This window comes from Pipra filicauda, unplaced genomic scaffold (genome assembly GCF_003945595.2).
Source record: "Pipra filicauda isolate LSUMZ 115617 unplaced genomic scaffold, ASM394559v2 scaffold81_size6448238_pilon, whole genome shotgun sequence".
Classification (NCBI taxonomy): Eukaryota; Metazoa; Chordata; class Aves; order Passeriformes; family Pipridae; genus Pipra; species Pipra filicauda.
The window spans coordinates 6004990-6023701 of record NW_024104998.1 but is presented as its reverse complement, the minus strand read 5'-3'; the positions used below and the strand labels follow the sequence as shown (position 1 = coordinate 6023701).

Genomic DNA, 18712 nt, shown 5'->3' with positions numbered 1-18712 from the left:
TGCATCTTCAACCTTGTTAATCTGCAATTTGGATAAACAAACCCAGCATAGATGTCTTAGATAAAAGTAGCTGTACATTACTCAAGCTTTGAATCCAAATGTTTCCAAAAGCTCCAGAGCTAGTGACTGAAAAAAAGCATCTTTAAAAGGAGTAAATCATCATTTACTACAGGCTTTGTCTATATGCCAGATTACTTCATAGAGTATTCTTGCTGGTCTTTAAGACTTACTTGCCACTTTTTCTTTTAGATCAGCCCACTGTAGCCCCCTTCAGAGAGGCAGTTGTTTATTGTAACCTCACTAAGGCATTTGGAGTTTTTAGGACTAGAGATTTTCATTGCTGTAGATTTTGAAATACAGTCTTCGCAAACATGAATTGCATTAAGTAATTGAACAGCGTTACACAAGGTGTGCATCGCAATCACAGTGTGCTCCTCTGAAGCACATCAGCTCCAAATAAAATGTGTTGGGGTTTGAATTACATACATTTATTTGGATTCCTGTAATCTATCTGTGCATCCCACCTCTCATGCCCCATTTAAGTGGTCACAACTTTTATCAATTTTATTGAAAGAAATGTGATACAACAGTAGCAAAAACATCTTTTGATGCCTCGAGTAAGCAGGAATAGAAGTTGTAATCACCAAAGCCAATATGCCTGCATACATCTGGTTAGGAGAGTGCATGAGGCTTTTTCCTCTTGCCATAAAATCCTCTGCTAGGGTGGTGTTAGAACTCTCAGCACCCCTGGAGCAGTTGTTGGGAGTGCTCCTGGCTGTGGACAAAGCATGGTACAAAGCTAGTATTTTAGTTGTCAGAACATAAGCTGTCCTCAGTTCAGTTTTTAAAACACTGAAAGCACATACTAAGAAAAAAACAAAACCAAAGAAACCCAGATTTTAACTTAAAGATGCAAAGAAGTGAATGAAATGAACAACGAAATTAAATGGCATCTGTGGCCATAGACATTGATCCTAAGGATGTGTCTCTCGTGATCATCTGTTTGGCCTTCTTCTGATTACTTTTCCAAATTCCTGCATGCACCTTCGTGTTTTTTTCTTCTGTTAGGAACAAGCCTGAGGTTGTAGCAACAGAAAGATTCTAGTGGCCTGTAGTCACTGCTGAGTTTATAACCAAATGTTGTTTGTACATATAACAAACTGAACACATCTGTATAATGGTTGACATACTATAAAATCTAGTCACACAATCAAATATTAAATTGTTTAGAATTTGGTACTAAGACAAGTGTCTGACATTTAGGTTTCATGTATATTACTTCTTTTTTTTCTCCATGGCCTGTGATGGGAAAATAAATGTCTTCCTTCAGTATTTTTGCTTTTGACCATTTGTAAATTCTCTCAGATGTATATTAGGGTACAAAATTAATATGTAAGTAGAAAGTGTTCTACTTATCACTTCTGTCCTCCTCATCGATTGTAAACTGCAAGCACGAGACATTCTCCATGGAAATATGTTGATTTGTCTTTAGATGTAGCTGACAGTGAGTCAACAACAGACTCTTTATGTCAACCTTTTCTTAAATCAGTAGGGTGTTTTTCTAAATTTATAATGTTCTTTTTTTATAAGGAACATAGTCCTTCGAACCAAGAAAAATTTTATGCAACCATGATTACTAGTTTGAAGACAGTCTATGAGCTTCCCTTGAATGAGTCATGTTGAAAGGAAGTTGCTCTATTTTGTATTTTAAATAGTAGCAAAAAAGTTATTCTGAAAATAATAAATGTTTTTACTTCAATTTTGCCTGATTATGTTAGTCAAACATGAAAGAACATGTAATTTAATTTATAATGTATTAAAATTTAACTTGTAGAGCTTCTGTTCTCTATTTGGGCTGATAATACACTATTACTAGTCCTGTTACCGATAGTCAGCTGGCCTACATGTCATAATTTCAGAGGCTTTTAAGATCAACTATTACTTAGATACCTGATAGTTTCTAAATGCTCTTTCTTACATGTGGCTTTTATCTTTAAGTAGGAAAGATGAGGCAAGCTATCTGCATGCTGTAAATGAGTCAAAAAATGCTTGTAGTTTTGTTTCTAAGAAACTTAATATTGTGGCAAATTGAGAAGGTTAACTATATTTTTTTTCCTAAGAGAATTTAAATCTCCTAATAGAATTGAGTTGTTGGAGACATTAATCTGGTCTTCTTTTGGACTGTATAAAATCATCCTTTATCAACAGACTATCAGAAAGACAAGGAAACAATTTCTTTTACAGAAATGATTGAAATTGATGTATTTTTTTAAGTTCATATAATATAATATTCTACATTTTAAGTAATTTTTATGAGAAATGGACAAATAATACATTATATCCAAAGGCTTACCAGAATTTTTCCTTAAGATGCAGCATGCAGATTGCTCTTTAAAGGTCTTCTAACAGAACATAATCTTTTCTTTTAGCCTCCTCCAAACTCCTGATGCTTTCCAAAAAAAACAATTGATATTTTTCTCCAAATTTGGCAGAGGTTTAGCAGTTTTTTTTTTTTTTTTTTTTTTTTTTTTTTTTTTTGCTTGTTTTTGCTTTTTGGATGATGTAATTGGCTATTATTAAGTCTTTGATATATGTGCAGATGGCTGGGGCAGTAAAAGTGAAACTTCATAACTGTGTCTGAGGTGCACATTATTTAGTAAGTTATATGAAAATAGATTGTTAGGAGAGATGTAAAGCATCTCTGGAACAGATCTGTTCTCAACCAATGAGTGCTTTCCTAGAGTCCCTCATCTGTGGTTGCACTCCACAGGTTTAAGTATATAGTAGAAAAAATTAAATGGCTTGAATATTCACCCCTGTTCTATTCCTCTGGCTCTTGGAGTAGTGGTGAGAAAGATAAAAATTTTGAGATGTTTCCTAGGTAAGATACTCATGTCATGGAAATCAATTAATTGACTATGGCTATGGGGAACAATGTGCATTTTTCTTTTTGACCGCACAAATCTCTCTTTGTCCATTTCTCCAGCTGTTTCTACTACCACTAATGGCAAGATGTTTTCTGCCATCTGCTATTCTCATACAAATCACAGCTAGACCCTTTGTAGTGGGCAGAGTGGGAGCTTCAGACAAAGTTTATTAAAGAAGCCCTCCCGCTGCTCAGTCACAGGGTGCAGAAAGGACTCCCTTGCTTTCTAAACTACTTCTCAGAGGAGCCTGGGTGCATCTGGATCCCATCTTAGCCCCAGACTTTGTCAACAGTTTATGTCTAAAGGATTACATAGGTGTAATTGAACCTTTATACAACTTTATCCTGCAGGATTAAGGATGGCAAACCATATATATATATAAACATATATATTCGTTATTATAGTAATGATTAGACAAAAAGATCTTAATCAGAATTATGTACCACACAATATAGCACTATTATAATATAGCACACTATGAAAAAATGTTGAAGCAATTAAGTTAAAACTATCATATTAAAGCTAGAAAAACAATTAACAAGTAGAGATTGATGTTACTCACCCATGCTAATGACCGTGGTCAAATCTCTTTTGCTCAGCCTCAGGGAGTAACCTTGAGGGCATCCCCACTCAGGGGAGGAATCTCTGTACAACACACTCCAGGACAACACTACCGTTAAAATTTGGGACTGGGCTTTTATAGTAGTGTACTGTTAGTCATATATCTCCAGGCCAGCTGTGTCAGCTTAGCAGCTTTAGATAAGTTTTTAGTAGTATTGCTTGTTTATTCCTTTATCTGTATACTTCACCAGGTCTACCACATCTTCATGTCACTATCAGGATGACTAACTTTGGGGTTGATGAGCCAGATTGGTTTCAGCAGTATTCAACACCAAAAGCAGCATGACAACCCCTTCTTCATTTACTACTGGTAGCTTTGCAAATAGAGCATCGTTTGAGTTGGTTTACCCCATTCTAGGCAGAGCACCCTTGCGTGTGCATCTTGGAAGATTACTAGCACATTTTGAAAAGTTCTGAAAAGCAGAGCAGCTGAAGTGGGAAAAAAAGAGCAACATACTGAAGGCAAGTCTTGTAACTGAGTATGCTAATAGCGAGTGGTATACTTGAGCTGCTCCATGCACAGCTGTTTCCATGATATGCTGAATGCTTTCAGGTGCCTCACTTGTAAAAGAGATTCACTTTTGACAGGAATGATGGCTACTGAGTGCCAGGGAGCAGCAAAAGCAGGACTGCAAGGTTAAAAGTGAGCCAGGAGCTGAGAGCGGCCACAGCACAGGATGAACAGTGCCCTCATTGCCAGGGCACAGTCCAATTGCACCTGAGCTGAATAAGCAGAGCAGGGTGCTAATAGCAATAGATCTTATGAAGAGACCATATAGCAAAAGCAAGGCAACAAGCCAGAGCAGCGATGTGGGGATGAGGATTGTAGGTAACACCTATAGGATAGAGCAGCCTGAGGCTAAATGAGTCTTCTGAGGTCATGGGCTCATGAGTGGAGTCTTACCAGGACTACTACAGCCTGTTGGTGCATTCAGCCATGATACTGAGCTTTTCAAATGATCAAGCCCAAATGGAGCTCTTAAATGACATAACTTGGCAGACCAAACTTTGCAGTGAATACATGAGTACAGAGTGTAATAATCAGATTAAGATTGTACTGATTAGTCATGTTTAAGGTATGCCAAGTTAAAAAACGTCTAATAGTTTCAGAAGACCTTAGGTAGGCATTTGGTCTCTAATAAAAGTTCTTTGTATAACTGTTGTGATAAGAAATGGGTTTGTGATCTTTCTCATTTATTTGGCCTAATGCATATATCTTAATGTGCAAGACAAGGACAAGTAAGCAGACTGGTGCTTGTGTTAGGCTTTGAGTAAATGCCAAAAACCGGTGTTTTCTCCTTACTGCATATTGGTAATAGTGGAAGATCTTGTTAAAGCCAACTTGTTCTTGCATGCAGCTACAGGATTGAGCATTTTGCACTCCAAAATATCTGAGTAAGTGCCTAAATCTCCACCCTTTAAATCATGTGAAAGATTGTATTATGATGAGATACTGGAAGAAGCTGCCCGAAGAAGCTGTGGATGTCCCATCCCTGGAAGTGTTCAAGGCCAGTTTGGATGGGGCTCTGGGCAACCTGGTCTAGTGGAAGGTGTCCCTGCCCATGGCAGGGAAGTTGGATTAGATGATCTATAAGTTCCCCTCCAACCCAGACCATTACATGGTTCTATGTGTCATCTTGATTCCTGGCAGTTCTCAATTTTCTACTAACCTAAAGAAATAAAAAAGCTAATCAAATATTTGGCAACAAAAAACTGTAAAGTTTCATAGGGGTTATTGCCTTTAACTGTTTTACCCAATATCTAATTTTTCGTACAATTACATGAAAAAAAAAAGTACATTGAAAAAACATGGTATGAGAGTGTGAAAATTACTCTGCTAAGTCTACAACTTCTCAAGTAAGATAATAGCCTAATATCAATGGGTTGACACACAAGTCATACATAGTATTTCTTCTTGTGTGCATTTTGACCCTTCAGTGGCAAGAAAGTGTTCAGTGGACTCTGAGTTAGAAAAGTGTAAATGTTTTCTGCTAACAGTATGCTATACATTATAACAGTGGCAGAATCTGATTCTGGAACAATTAAAATCTCATTATCTCATTATATTAAAGAAAGAGAACACAATTCTTTTATATGCTAAATTTGTCTCTGTATGACCTAATAGCCTGCTACTGAAGCAGGCAAAAATGCAATGATAATATAAACTTTGTTTTCTTCCCCCAAGGTATGAACTGTGTTTAACTGAATTGATATGCTTTTTTGCATATTCTGGGATATAATAAATTGGAATCTGCACTCATAAAAATGTATACAGTGTATAGGAAATGACATGTTAATATTAGATAATGCCCTCTATTTATTTCTATTTGCCTTTTTTTTTTTTTTTAAAGCCTGTAGGTAATTTTTAGGTGTTTCAGAGCTTCACAGAACCATTTTCTATTGAAAAAATAGAACTCAAAGCTTATTCTAGATCACAGTTAAATCTAGCTGTGTCAGGTAAATGTGCATATTTAGATTGTGCCAGTATCAACTTAGATCAGTGAACAAAGTTTACACTTAAATCTCACTTTGGCTTTCATGTAGTTGGTAATTGCAGATCTCTACTGATTGAACACTGCAGTTCTCTAGAAAGAATGCTGCAGAATAGAAAATGAAGCTCAAGGACTTTCCTTTCTGTGAGAAAGCATAGAAAGGAACAGGTTGCCCAGAGAGGCTGTGGAGTATCCTCCTCTGGAGATGTTCAAAAGCTGTCTGCACACAATTCTGCATAACGTGCTAGAGAGAACCCTGTTTGAGCAGAAAGGTTGGACTAGATGACCTCCAGTGGTCCCTCCCAACCTGACCCATTCTGTGAAAGTAACTGATACTTTTTCTTGATGTACTTTTTTTCACCTGAATAAACTTGAATTTTTGGCATATAATAGCAAACTGAACCCATAATGAACACAAACTTAGTGATTAAGACCTATAAATAGAATAGCGAATCTCTGGAGCCACAGAAGCCACTAGGCACTACCTAGCATGTAAATAAGCACCTAAATAAGCATGTAGCTAAAACTTGTATGACAAATTAAATTATTTGGTATACAACTGAGTTCATGGTGTTTCTTCAAATACATCTGTATTAAGGGTAAAATTCCATAGATATATGTGTAAAAAATAGGTATACAGTACATGCAGTGGCAAAACAAAAACACCCCACACAACTCAGACTATTTAATCTCGCTCCACTTTGTTCATACACATCTTTTAACATTACAAAAATTAGATGAAGGCTACTGCATTGCTCTTTGTATCTTTTATGATAGTATTCTGCCTTCCAAAAGTTGCCAGAATCTTTAGATTAATTTTTAGGTATATAAAAGAAAAAGAAGTAACAGTAGTTTCCTGAACCTCAGCTGTGAAGAGGAAAGAGTAGAAGCATTTTCTGGAATAATTCACAAGGAACAGATTTTAGAAAGCCACAATGGAAGATGCATCATAGATATCTAAGAGTTGTTCTGAATAATTTTACAAATGTCATTCTTTCTTGGATTCTAGTTTAGGATTTTTTTCTTCTCTGTTATGACACAGAAGCAGCTTTAGACATTGCTTAATCCAACTTTATCTCAGATCCTTAAAAATTTCTGTGAAACTTTTTGCTTGCAACTTTTGGGCCCTTTAGACCTTGACTGTCAGAGTAGCTTCAATTCCTTGTGTAATGTGGGTATGCTGCTGTTGCAAGTTCATCTAGTCAGGTGACCCTGAGGCTTTTTTCATGGTCTTTCATTTGGTGCTATCTTTACTATCATTGACATTAATAAAGTCAGTGTACTACCTTTCTTTATTCTGACTTTCTACCCTGCAGGGGTAGATACCGAGAGTCCAGACTGTAATAACTACTTGATTTGTGACTCAGAGCTGCAGGGGACTGTAATGTCTGAAGACTTAGAGTTAGAGGATGAAATATACTCTTCACTCTTCATTTCACAGAAAAAAGAAAAGACGTGGAAACATAAAGGTAAGGACCCATCATTCGAATAATGTTGCCATCTTAGTGAGTCATGATGTAAACTTTTGAGCATGCTAAGGTGTAAATCTGATCTGCTATAACCAGTTTCCAAAATTTCAAACCAACTTAATACATACATTTTATCTGAAGCCATAACAACTTTAAATATATATACAGAGAGAGAAAAAATTAACTCTGATAAATTTATTTCTTGAGGGCTATTATATAAACACACTCTAAATATTCTTAGGGTTATTCTAGCACACTTTTTTTTACGATAGTCACACCGATCAGTAACACCCAAAGATGGTGTTTGTGCAAAGTACAATAACATCCAAAATATCTTCACTTTTTCATCTGCCTAGTCACAGAATGTAAATTCTTTAGAGAAAGCTGATGTCATTACATGGGTTTATTACTGCATCCTATATAGTTTCTGACCTTAGTGATGTAGTCATCCTTCTGCTGACAGCTCTTCTGATTTTAGTAAAAAGTTACTTTCAGAAACACAGTTCATTGGTTAGAGTAAAGGAAGGGGGGAGTTATGTTGCACTACTCATAATTGTTATTAATTTTCAATGAGCTCTTAGATCTGTCAGAATATTTACATTTAATAACAAATTCTATGAAATACCTTATTTATGTCAGCAAAGTATTGAGGAAATTTTATTAAAATGCTGCAGAGAGACTTGTGTTTAGTCAGCATCCAACTGTTGTTCTCCCATCTGGGATGTTAAGACCAGAGAGCTTGATTTCTTTAGATTATTTTTAGATTATTTTTCTTTGAAGTGTAATACAGCAACATTATAGTGCTCACAGAACCCAAAAGCTCCCAGACCTGAAACAGTACAAAAAGGCTGGGAAGAACCCACAAACTGGTGGGTTTGTGGGTTCTTCCTCCTTCAAAAGGAGTTCCTTCAAAAGGAGTTCTTCCTCCTTCAAAAAGAAGATAGGCTCTGTTTCTCTAAAAAGACTTTGCTCTGCCAATCAATTCATGTAAGTAAACACCTTTACCCATAGAGAAAATAAAGGTGTATGGCCTTCATCATTTTGGCTCGCTTTTGTTCTATTAAATACCGAAGACTTTAATGGAAGCTGAAGGATAATTTTTAATACAATTAAATAACAGTGAAGTAATGATACTTTTCATTCCCATAGCTTTGAAATGTAAAGATAATTATATTCACAGATCTCTGTAGAATAGGCATGTATCATTATCCTTAGAGTACAATGAAGTACAGCAAGGTTAAATAAATTTCTCAGAATTAGAAAAAAATACTCTATTATAGAATAGTACTCTAATTTCTTGTCATCTTGTTCTATTCTGTTTTCACAAGATCAGCCTTTATTAAGTTGTCATCTGAATCACCTTTAGCAAGTTATACCCGTGAAGAATTTAAATGAAAGGCTTCTAAAGTTTATTTAGGAAATTAACTCTCAAGCCAGACGATAGAAAAGGCATTGCACTGAGGATGAGTTTTGTGAGATATACACAGTTTAAAGTCCTTGACATACTGCTTTGTTGGATGCAAATTTCTTATGGACTTTCTTTTCATGACTGAAACGCTTACAAAAACAAAACCCAAAATGCCATGATATAGGAGAAATAACTGGATTGTGGTACTGCTGGGTTCCTCTAAGCAGAACAAATATCCTGCTGCTGTAGGGAACCTGAAATACTGGTAGCGTCCTCTGGTAGCTTTTGTACTACAAGCCCTATATTTTTTACAAGGTGAAGAAGAGTGATCTGTAATTCATGACATGCAGGGACAGAGCTCTTGGCTTTTCTTTGGAACCTCTTTTACTTGCTTGTGTCTGACTATGGGGAGTTGGGCAAAACAGGGATACCCAGCATTTCTGGTTTTTCATTCTTGATGGATCTCACCAGATTTTGTAGACTTCAGGGTGAAATCGCTAGAAGCAAAACAGTCTCCTGGCAAAATTATATGATAGATATACAGTTTAGGCAACTTTACAAGAAAAATAAGGCTTAAATTCAGTGTTTTTTTCCTTTGGGGAAAACAAGACAAAACAAAACAAACCAACTTTAATATTAAACTGTATAGACAATGTACCAAATGGGGTTCCTCAAGTGAGTAAAAATTAACAATTTCTGTTTAGATTTGTCTTTAGGGGTATGACATTTGGGTGAGTTCAAAAGCTGTTTTCATGAGTTTTTGCAAATATCTTCTACAGCAAAATTTAGCTGCTTTCACCAGCCATCACTGCAAGTTGCCAGGAAAGTGTCAGAATTCTTCTCAGTAAATCAGTTTCTACAAATTTGTCCCAGGTAGAAAAAACATTTGCAAAGAAAATGAGTCTTATGACTAAAGGAAAAAAGTAAAAAATCTAATGATGTGGAAGGAAAAATAGTCTTCTTGCTGAAGGGTATTTAATTTTATCTTTGTAAATTTTTAAGATTATTGTTTGTATCCTTGTAGTAAGTTCTACTGTTTACTGACCTTATAGTTGGTAAGAAAACATGATTTATGACCTCCAGAATATTTCTGTGATAGATGAGGATGAAAAGATTGCTACACTCTCTGAAAGAGAATTTCTTCTGTTTCTCTCCAATATTTTCACTGCCTATTTTGCATCTTATAGATTATCAAGCTCTGTAGTCCATGCTTAAGTAAGTCCATACAGTTGCACCTTGCACCCTGAAAACAATTGGTCAAAATCAGTTATTCCTTCAAACACCAAATGCCACTAATGAGGCGTACTGGTGACGAGTGGACCTCAGCCTCAATTGGTAGTTCAATTTTAGGACTGTAAAAAAAAGCAAGTAGTGCTTTTCTGCCAGTGGCTCCAGATATATTACAGTTCTGTTAGCAGACTGCATGCCTTGAGGTCTTAACACTGCTGTTAGAATGCCTGGTACTGTAAGGAGAGGAATGCCAGGTACTTTAGAAAACACATAGACCATGCTTGAAAGGTCTCGAAGATCTAGTCTGAAGTTCAAAGCAATGCTGCATTCTTAATACATAGAGGAACTGTGATGCTGCGTGTGCATCTCTGTGGAATAAAGCTCTCTTGTGTGGATTCTTATTTTGGGAAAGAGTTTTTTTAGGAGATTTAAGAGAAAGCTTGGTACAAAGAAGAAAAGCATTACAAGCTTACACATCGCTTGGAAAGCATTTATTCTATAAGAACACAATTTAATAAAAAAAAAAAGGCTTTTTTGGGGGGGATTTGTCATATCAAACTCTAACGTAACAGACCTGACTCCAGAGTCTGTTGCAAAACCTCTATTGATGGACTGGCTTCTGTCAGAATCTATGTGGGGTTTTCCTGCAAACTTATGCAGTAATCTTTCCATTTTCAATTTGTGCACAAGCCCTAACTCAGAACTTGCAGTCCTAGGGCTAGTCAAGCTTCTAAGTCCACTGCTCCAGGGACTTAGTGAAGGTCATTCAGCATCTTTGTTTACAAGGCAAACTAGGATGTGTCACAGATGGGAAGGAGAAATATCTAGACATTTCTGTTCATTTAGAAAAGGATTGTGTCTGCAAGCATAATGCCATTAATTTTCCTTCTCAGAAGTTTTCTAAGTAAAGAAATGTCAAAAGGCAAAACCCTGAGGGAACCGTTCTGGTATGATTTCTTTTATATTTAAAGATAGTGTTCAAGAGAGGCAATACACTTGTTAAAAGGGTAGGTGTTTTATATGAAGTGAAAAATGGAAGACATTCTGTAAAAGACTTAAAAACAAATTCATCACTTCACACATAAGGCTATCTAGAGATGAGATTTTGGCACAGCGTTTGAGGATAAATGGCGTGTCTGTTTGATCAAAGAAGTGTTTTGAGATTAGCTGAATATTAAATATGTAAATATACTCGCCTCTAACAGGTGTGTAATTGGCAAGAATGATCAAAGTATCCTTTCAAATCTCTAGACAGATACCAAGTATGCATCTTCCCGTGTTAAAAATTTTTTTTTTTTTTTTTTTTTTGCTTTTTAAAGGAGCTTCATCATCTGCTCTCCTTGGGGAAAAAAAAATCATGCTGACAAAGACTTCTTTTGAAAAGCTGGAAGAGGAACATTTGCTGTGATATATTGATCCTTTGGAAGCAGCTGATAGTGGCGAAGCCCACTCCATCACCTAGGAGTCTGACAATCCTGGTAACAGGCTGGCCAAACGGCGTGAACCTGATTTTTGCAATGCTTACATCCCTGTGCTAGCAGCTGTTATCATAGCATTAGCCTTCTGTAGTCCTCATGTAACCTCTTGAAACTTATATGGGCTCCATGCTCTGAGACTACCTGCCAAATATTTAAAAAAATAATCATCATCACCTCTCTCTTTCTATTCATTTTCCACCTGGGGAGAAAATAGCTTGATTAGTTTGGGTGATGATAGGAAGCTGGAGGAAATCCAATCATGATTTTTCTGTGTGAAGGGTTTATTTCCTTTCATTTCATTCATTTCCATTCAGCTGAAGGTAATGAGGTTATGCAGGTCTGATTTCAAAGGGCACAATTTTGAAATGATGGGTTTTGCTTAGGTACATTATAGCTTTAAATTGGTGATTTTGATGAAGTTGCATAAACTGGAGTATAATGCAGTTTCTTTCCCCCAGAGATATGGTGGCTCAGCAGGGAAGATATGCAGTGATATTTTTTCTTTTTCTTTTTTCTCTCTCCCCACTAAAGTGCACAAGAACAGATCTGCTGAGTAGGAAGTGCTATTTTTACATAATCACTTTTCAATCCAGATCCTCACTGTAGACATTTTGAAGAGACCAAACTAAGCATCCTAATAGTCACTTCTCCTCCAGCTGCAAAACTGCATACAAGAAGCTGTAGTGTAGGTCATTTAATAATTTAATAGTCTCCTCTTTATATAATTCTGCTGTCAACTAGCTGAAGTATTTCCCAATAAGTGTTCTTCACATTTCTGGGGTTAACCATCCAGAAATTCCTTGTTTACATACAAACAGCTTATGATTGCCAAAAGAGATTTTTGAAATGTAGGTATCTAAAAAAGAATGTAAATGTGGTTATTTTGTTTTGAAAATTTTTTCATTTACTGGGACGCATTACCATAACATCTGAGTATCTAATTTATTCTCATAATCAGCCCTTTGAGACAGGGAAATGTTATTATTGTTATCCTCATAATTCAGATGAGAAGTGTTTTGCTTAAAGCCATCCAGGACCTGCATAAAAGAGAAGGGAGATAAAACCATCTTTCATATTTCAATATGAATTGTTCAAATTCTAATGAAGTAGCAAACATGATTAAAGTGCTTGTTTACAAGTTGATGCAGGGGCATCTCTTCCTTGACCATGAGAGTGACTCCTATCCTCTCACCTCTTTTTTTTTGACTCCCTCCAGTTGCTGCCTATGACCAGTACTTCTTATTCTTTGCACCAATATTAGTGAGAGCATATTTCACCCCATGTGATTTAGGCTAAATTTCTCTTGCTATAATCTGGGATGACTGTTATTCACTCCCTTCTATCTACTGTTTATCTAAAGAAAAAAACCCAATTGTGTCATAAGCAAAACAAACAAAAAATAACCACCTAAAACACATTCATGAGTCATAGACCTGATAACCATGTAGTAACATTAACAATTCAAAACACTTGTTGAAAGCCATCCTTTTGGTTAGAGAGCATAACTTTTCAATAAGTTAATTACTGATTTAGATATGAATGAAAATTTACCACATGCATACTTAATCTTCATAATTTCTGCAGAAGTTTTTACATAAGAAACTTTGGCTCACATGAGGCAAATTAACTTCTTTTTATGCCACCTGGGTTTCTGATATACAGTTGACATTAAGAGAAAAAAGGGTCAAGTGTCAGCAAAAGCAGTAAGAAATAAAAGATATTTTGAAGGCTTCCTTCCATCTCTTCCTTCCAACATGAAAAAGAAGATATTTTTCCTTATTCCTGAGAGCAGTCTCCTTGACTTTGATAGCTCAAATTTCAGAGCACCTGCATAAGTTTTTTTAGCAGCATAGCACGGGACTGCAGTGCCCATATCCAGACGTGGGTTTTGAGCCAAGTTCTAGTTCAGTGACTTACAGGCTTTGTGGGTAGAAGTCAGAGTCTGCTTAAACTCAAAGCAGTTTTTGTTTGCATTAGAGACTCACAACTCAAATACTGTCCTTATTAGCCTTAGAGTTTGAATTAATATTGCCCCATAGTTTCTTACTGATATATCTTCTACCTATCAGGACAGCTGTTCTCAAGACCAATTAGCCTTTGCTTCCTAGCACAGTCAGTCCTGTTCATAGAGCAGCCTAGATGATGCTGAAAGTTGAGATCATTTTAGGATTAGCTGGACAAGGCTTTCTCTCATCTATGACCAACAAAGTGTTTTGCTGAGTTCTGAAACAAGCAGAAGGAAAATGTACACAAAGTGTCAGTGAGTCATTTGTGGACATGCCTCTGGGCATTTTTCCTTTTCTGAGAGGCATTTTTCCTCTAATCCACTGAAGCAGAAGGAAATAGTATTTTAATTTTAGGACTGGACTTAAATGCAAACATTGTACTTTTAAATCTTAGATTTATGATATACATATTAATAAAATATGCCAGTATTCAAATAAGGAAGCAAACCCACAATGGATGAACAAGCAAGTCAGTACATCCTACCCGGTAATGATATGCTGAAAACACCTTGAAAATGACCACATGGGCTTCTGCTCTCTAAGCAATAGATGTAGGTCACTGCACACCCCTGCCTTGTAAAGAAACAAATAAATATTATGCTATGTTTACATTCTAAGTTAAGCAGTCATTACAAAGTTAAGCAGTCATCTACAAACTTGGAAAGCTGGATGCTTTGTATAATAAAAAGATTTAGCTGCTATATTCTTTACATCCTTGTGTAAAAGTAAGTTCCACTGAAGAAATTACTTTCCACTCTTCCTATTTGATGACTTACGCATATTTTTGATTTTTTTCTTTTCTTACATAACAAAGTTTAATCAGCAACTTCAATTCAGTATTTTTGTAAAAAGAAATGTATTAATTTACATAGTTTATTCAGTAATCTTTAGTTTTAATGCATTTTAGAAATATAGATGATTCCAAACTTTGTCTGCTAGGTTCAATAAAAAAAATTGTTTACACACATTTATTTATTTATTTATTTATTTATTTAAGAACATTCCAGAAAATTGCTAGTATGCTACACTGAAGAAGTGTATATTAGATTATCTGGTAACATATCATTATGCATTGATGCATTAGGACGTGAACTCACCTTTTGTATTTCTTTGCCTGAAGACCCTGTTTCTATCAGAAGAACAGAAATACAATAAAATACATTACTTGGTAAAAAAATATTGTTACATAACTTAGTTTTGAGTATCGAGATGGGCAATAAAGTTTTTTTTATATGTGAAGCTAAGGGCTCATTCCAAGCGCTGCTAAAACTCTCAGACTTTGGGAAGAAAAACCCCAACATTAATTCAATGCAATGCAAAGCTGCACAGAAGTGCACAGAATTATGAGAAATGCTGTTTTCTTCGTCTTTTCCCTGGTTATTTTCTTTCAGTTTAAGTGACACAGAATATACCACCTAAGGAGTCTTTCTGCTGTGCCTTTTGCAATTGGACATGTCTATCTCATATTGGCCTCATTAGCCACCAGCGTGCTTGTAACAAATGTGGATAGAACCTTTCCCAAATCTTTGTTCGCGAAGCCTAGCCGTGATGATGAAGTGACACGGTTAATTTTTCTTGATTTATAGAAAATTACAATTCATAGGTATAAATTTAGAGACTGTCTATATGTTAAGCTCTTTGACATGAAAAGAAGTGTTCAGAATCCTTAGACAAGATTGCAGACTTGCAAAAATGAAAGCATATTTTTTCTAATATAATTTTTAAAGGACAAATGTACTCTCAGCTGTGCCATATTTCTGTAAGTAATGATATGCAAAAGACTGGCCCCTCAGCTGATGGACTTCAGTATTACTTAATGCTAGGAAAGCAAAATCCCCATAAACACATGGCTCACTAAGTAGAAAAAGTCTGCAGTGTGTTAGCTAAGGAATAGGACAAATGAAACCTAAAACTATGCAGTTAATAGGTGAAAAATCAACACGCTCTTAGTTTTTCCTCAGATTCAGCTGTCGAGAAGGGAAAATATGTCTTCATAATTTATTTTCACTCTTTGTTTACAAGTGAGAACTATTTTCCCAGTAAAGGAGCTACTGGAATGAAAGAGCAGTTGAGAAATACCCGATAGACACTGTGCTTGGAATAGTTCTGTTTGTATTAAGCTTTTGATTAGTAATATGAAATGTCCAATATCCTAAGAAGGCTAGAAGAATTTCCCCTTGCTTTCAAATTGTTTACCAATCTGCATTTTTTGAGGCATGTAATGCCCTCTGGTGGTTCACGAGCTTTATGGCAAGTTAAAGTACTGGAAAAATCGGAATTAACGGTTGGGTGTTCTTCCTTTCTTTCCCTCAGATAGCTCAGTCACAAAGCTTTTCTTGCGATCTACGGTTTTGATAATTCTTTTGGCAAGCCGTTGAGGCTTTACTCAGAGCTGCTTCAAAGAGGATAAAGCTCTTGCAGCCCTGTCGTGAGCGAGCTGTACTCCCTTGGAATAGGAAAAAATCCTGCCAGTGCTGAAGCAGAGTTTAAGTCAGATTGTACTCTGAATTGCTCTGTCATAGGACTAGAAATAAAATACATGTCTTTTTCATGATTTAGTCCTGTGTATCATTGCACAAAGAGGATCAGATAGTGTTTTGTGAAGATTGTCATTTTTTTAGAACAGGGGATGAAAAGGTGATTGAAAAGATGACGAATAGAGAATTGACATAGGCAATCTCTCCCTCTACCCTGCTCTCCCTCCCTCCCCCAGTCCTATCTGCCTGATACTGTCTTTCTTTGAAAAAGTATTAGGTAGAATTATTAATTAAAAAAACTAAAGTAAAATATATGTGAAGTGGTAACTGGAAATGGACTTCAAGCTGCAAGTAAAAGCACCATCTCTGGCCATTTTATTCATGTAATGTAACAATGGTTTTATGCTCTATCTATCAAAAGGACAGCAGATAGATGCTAGATAAATGGATATTTTTTTTTTGACCTAAATTGTTAAATATAGAATTGTTAAATATGTCTTTCAAACAGAGAAGTCACTTTCCTATGTCAGAGACCATCAATCTTAAAAGTTTTTAACCTTTACACCCAAGGCAAGACACCAAATATTAGCAAGACATAAAAAGAAAAGAAAAAGAGCCCACATCATTTATAACGTACAGGATTCCAGCAGAGGAGAAAGAAGAGTGGATGCATGAAACTTTTTTGAAAATTCAGACGTTCTGTTTTGTTGCACTCCAGCTGTATTTAAATACTGCTGCTGCTGAAAGGTGTTGAGATTATTCAACATAAACTGATCTAGACATTAAAGAAATTTTTGCCTTTGGTTAGATTGTTAGTGACAGTGTTGTGGGTTGCAAAGGGCTGATTGTGAAATCAGGCGAACAATAATTCAGAAAGTTCTTTTTAACATGACAGAGCTGACTGGAGGCTCATTATAAATACCAGCTCCATATAAAGAAAGGCAGAAGGGAATTGACTTCAGTGTTTTTATTCCTGGAGGTGAGAGACACACACACGCATAGTGAAAATAAACAATGAATAAATAAAAATAACTCTTGCTTATAAAAGGTCAATCTAGTTTCACCCACACAAATTTTTATTGAAAATTATTTTAAAAACGTACAGTATTCTGGTTACTTCAACTTTCCCATCCCTTTGACTGAGAACCATCCTATATATTCAGAAAACAATCTTATTTTGGATCACAACTGTTCTTTTACTGTGAGTACCCCGCTCATATCTTTAAGATTTCTCAAAGAAATTCCTGTGAAAGCCCTGTTTTGGCAGTTAAGCTGTGATATTCCAACTGGCCAAGAAAGCTATGGTCCATTTTTAAGTGCCTGACTGTACTTCAATTTTTAAAAGTCTTAAGGTAGCTTTCTGCCGTAACAGTTAGTGTAGATACTTTGCCTCACAGCACATCTTCAGGTATGACAACCAGTTTGGTTTTTTAGGAGGGGCATAAGTTCAGTCTGACTGCTCTGAACTGAGTAAAGACTGCATAGCCCTATAAGACAAAGACAAGACTGAAATAGGATACTATTTCGAAGCCAATGCAAGTAAGTTCTCCCTGCTACATGTTCTCTTTGTGTGGCAGCTGAATAGTTATTTTACTTGATGCTGGCACAGTAACACTGGGCAATGCTTTCTTCCTACTGGAAGCATTTGGTGGTTTTGTAAATGTATATAGAAACATCAAGTAAAAATGTACTGAATGACCCATCTAACATGCTCGAAGCCATTTACTGTGGCTATTTGTGTGGATGAAGACAGAAGGATCTAGAACTTCTTACCTGGAAAGAGCAGCAAAAGTTGTCAAGAGATGTATTTGAAGGCATTCAGTATTACCTATGGCAGGCATGAGGCCCCAGAAATGAAATGTCTTCCAGAACTATGTTGATGCCATTTGGCATGGCAATTTGAACAGAATATGAGAACTCAGGAGGCTACTGGGATAGCAGAATAGTGACAGATTGACTTTATGGTAAATCCCTTAGTCAAAGCCAATCCTAATAAACCCTGAAGAGACTAACTCGGGAGAGGCTGGGGAAACGGAAGCTCATGGCACACATTAAAGTTCAAATGAGTAATTGCCATCTAAAATCTTTGTTGTGGCTTACCAGTTCTCAGGTTTGGAACAGGATATTTATTTTTTGAAAAAGTTGGTTGCATTTATAGGGCATTCTATCCTTGGATAATTTTATTGACAATAGGTACGCAGTTAAACCTGCAATTTCTCAGACAGTATTGTATTGATTACCTTTCCCACTTTATTGAATACTCCTTAAAGATCAAATCACCTAGAGTACATTAAGGAGTAATCTGACTTTCTGTTGAATGCCTTTTTATTATACTAGGTACTTTGGAGTAGTGGCACATCAGTTTGTGGAATGTGTAGCTTCCTCTATTATTGTGCTCCCATAACAACTAAAAGAAGGGAAGCGGTGGTCTTACAAAAAAAGAAAAAAAAGTTAATCAGTTTAGATAGCTATTCACTCTACAGAGAACTTCATTGAATAAAATATGATTAAGTTAATGGAGTGAGGTCAGACACTAGTGAAACAATAGATACTTGTTTAAAACAAAACATTGTGAATCTGAAGTCTGAAACAAAGAGAATCAAG

General features: G+C 36.1%; 1 long non-coding RNA gene across 3 annotated transcripts in view; it reads left to right on the top strand.

Moving 5' to 3' along the window:
• Positions 1-18712, top strand: part of LOC113991645 — a 33660-nt gene that overhangs the window by 5251 nt on the left and 9697 nt on the right. For all 3 annotated transcript variants that reach the window (XR_005566908.1, XR_005566906.1, XR_005566907.1), the window contains 2 exons: positions 7357-7509; positions 11467-11625. This is a non-coding gene — a long non-coding RNA (uncharacterized LOC113991645). The remainder of the gene's footprint in view (positions 1-7356; positions 7510-11466; positions 11626-18712) is intronic.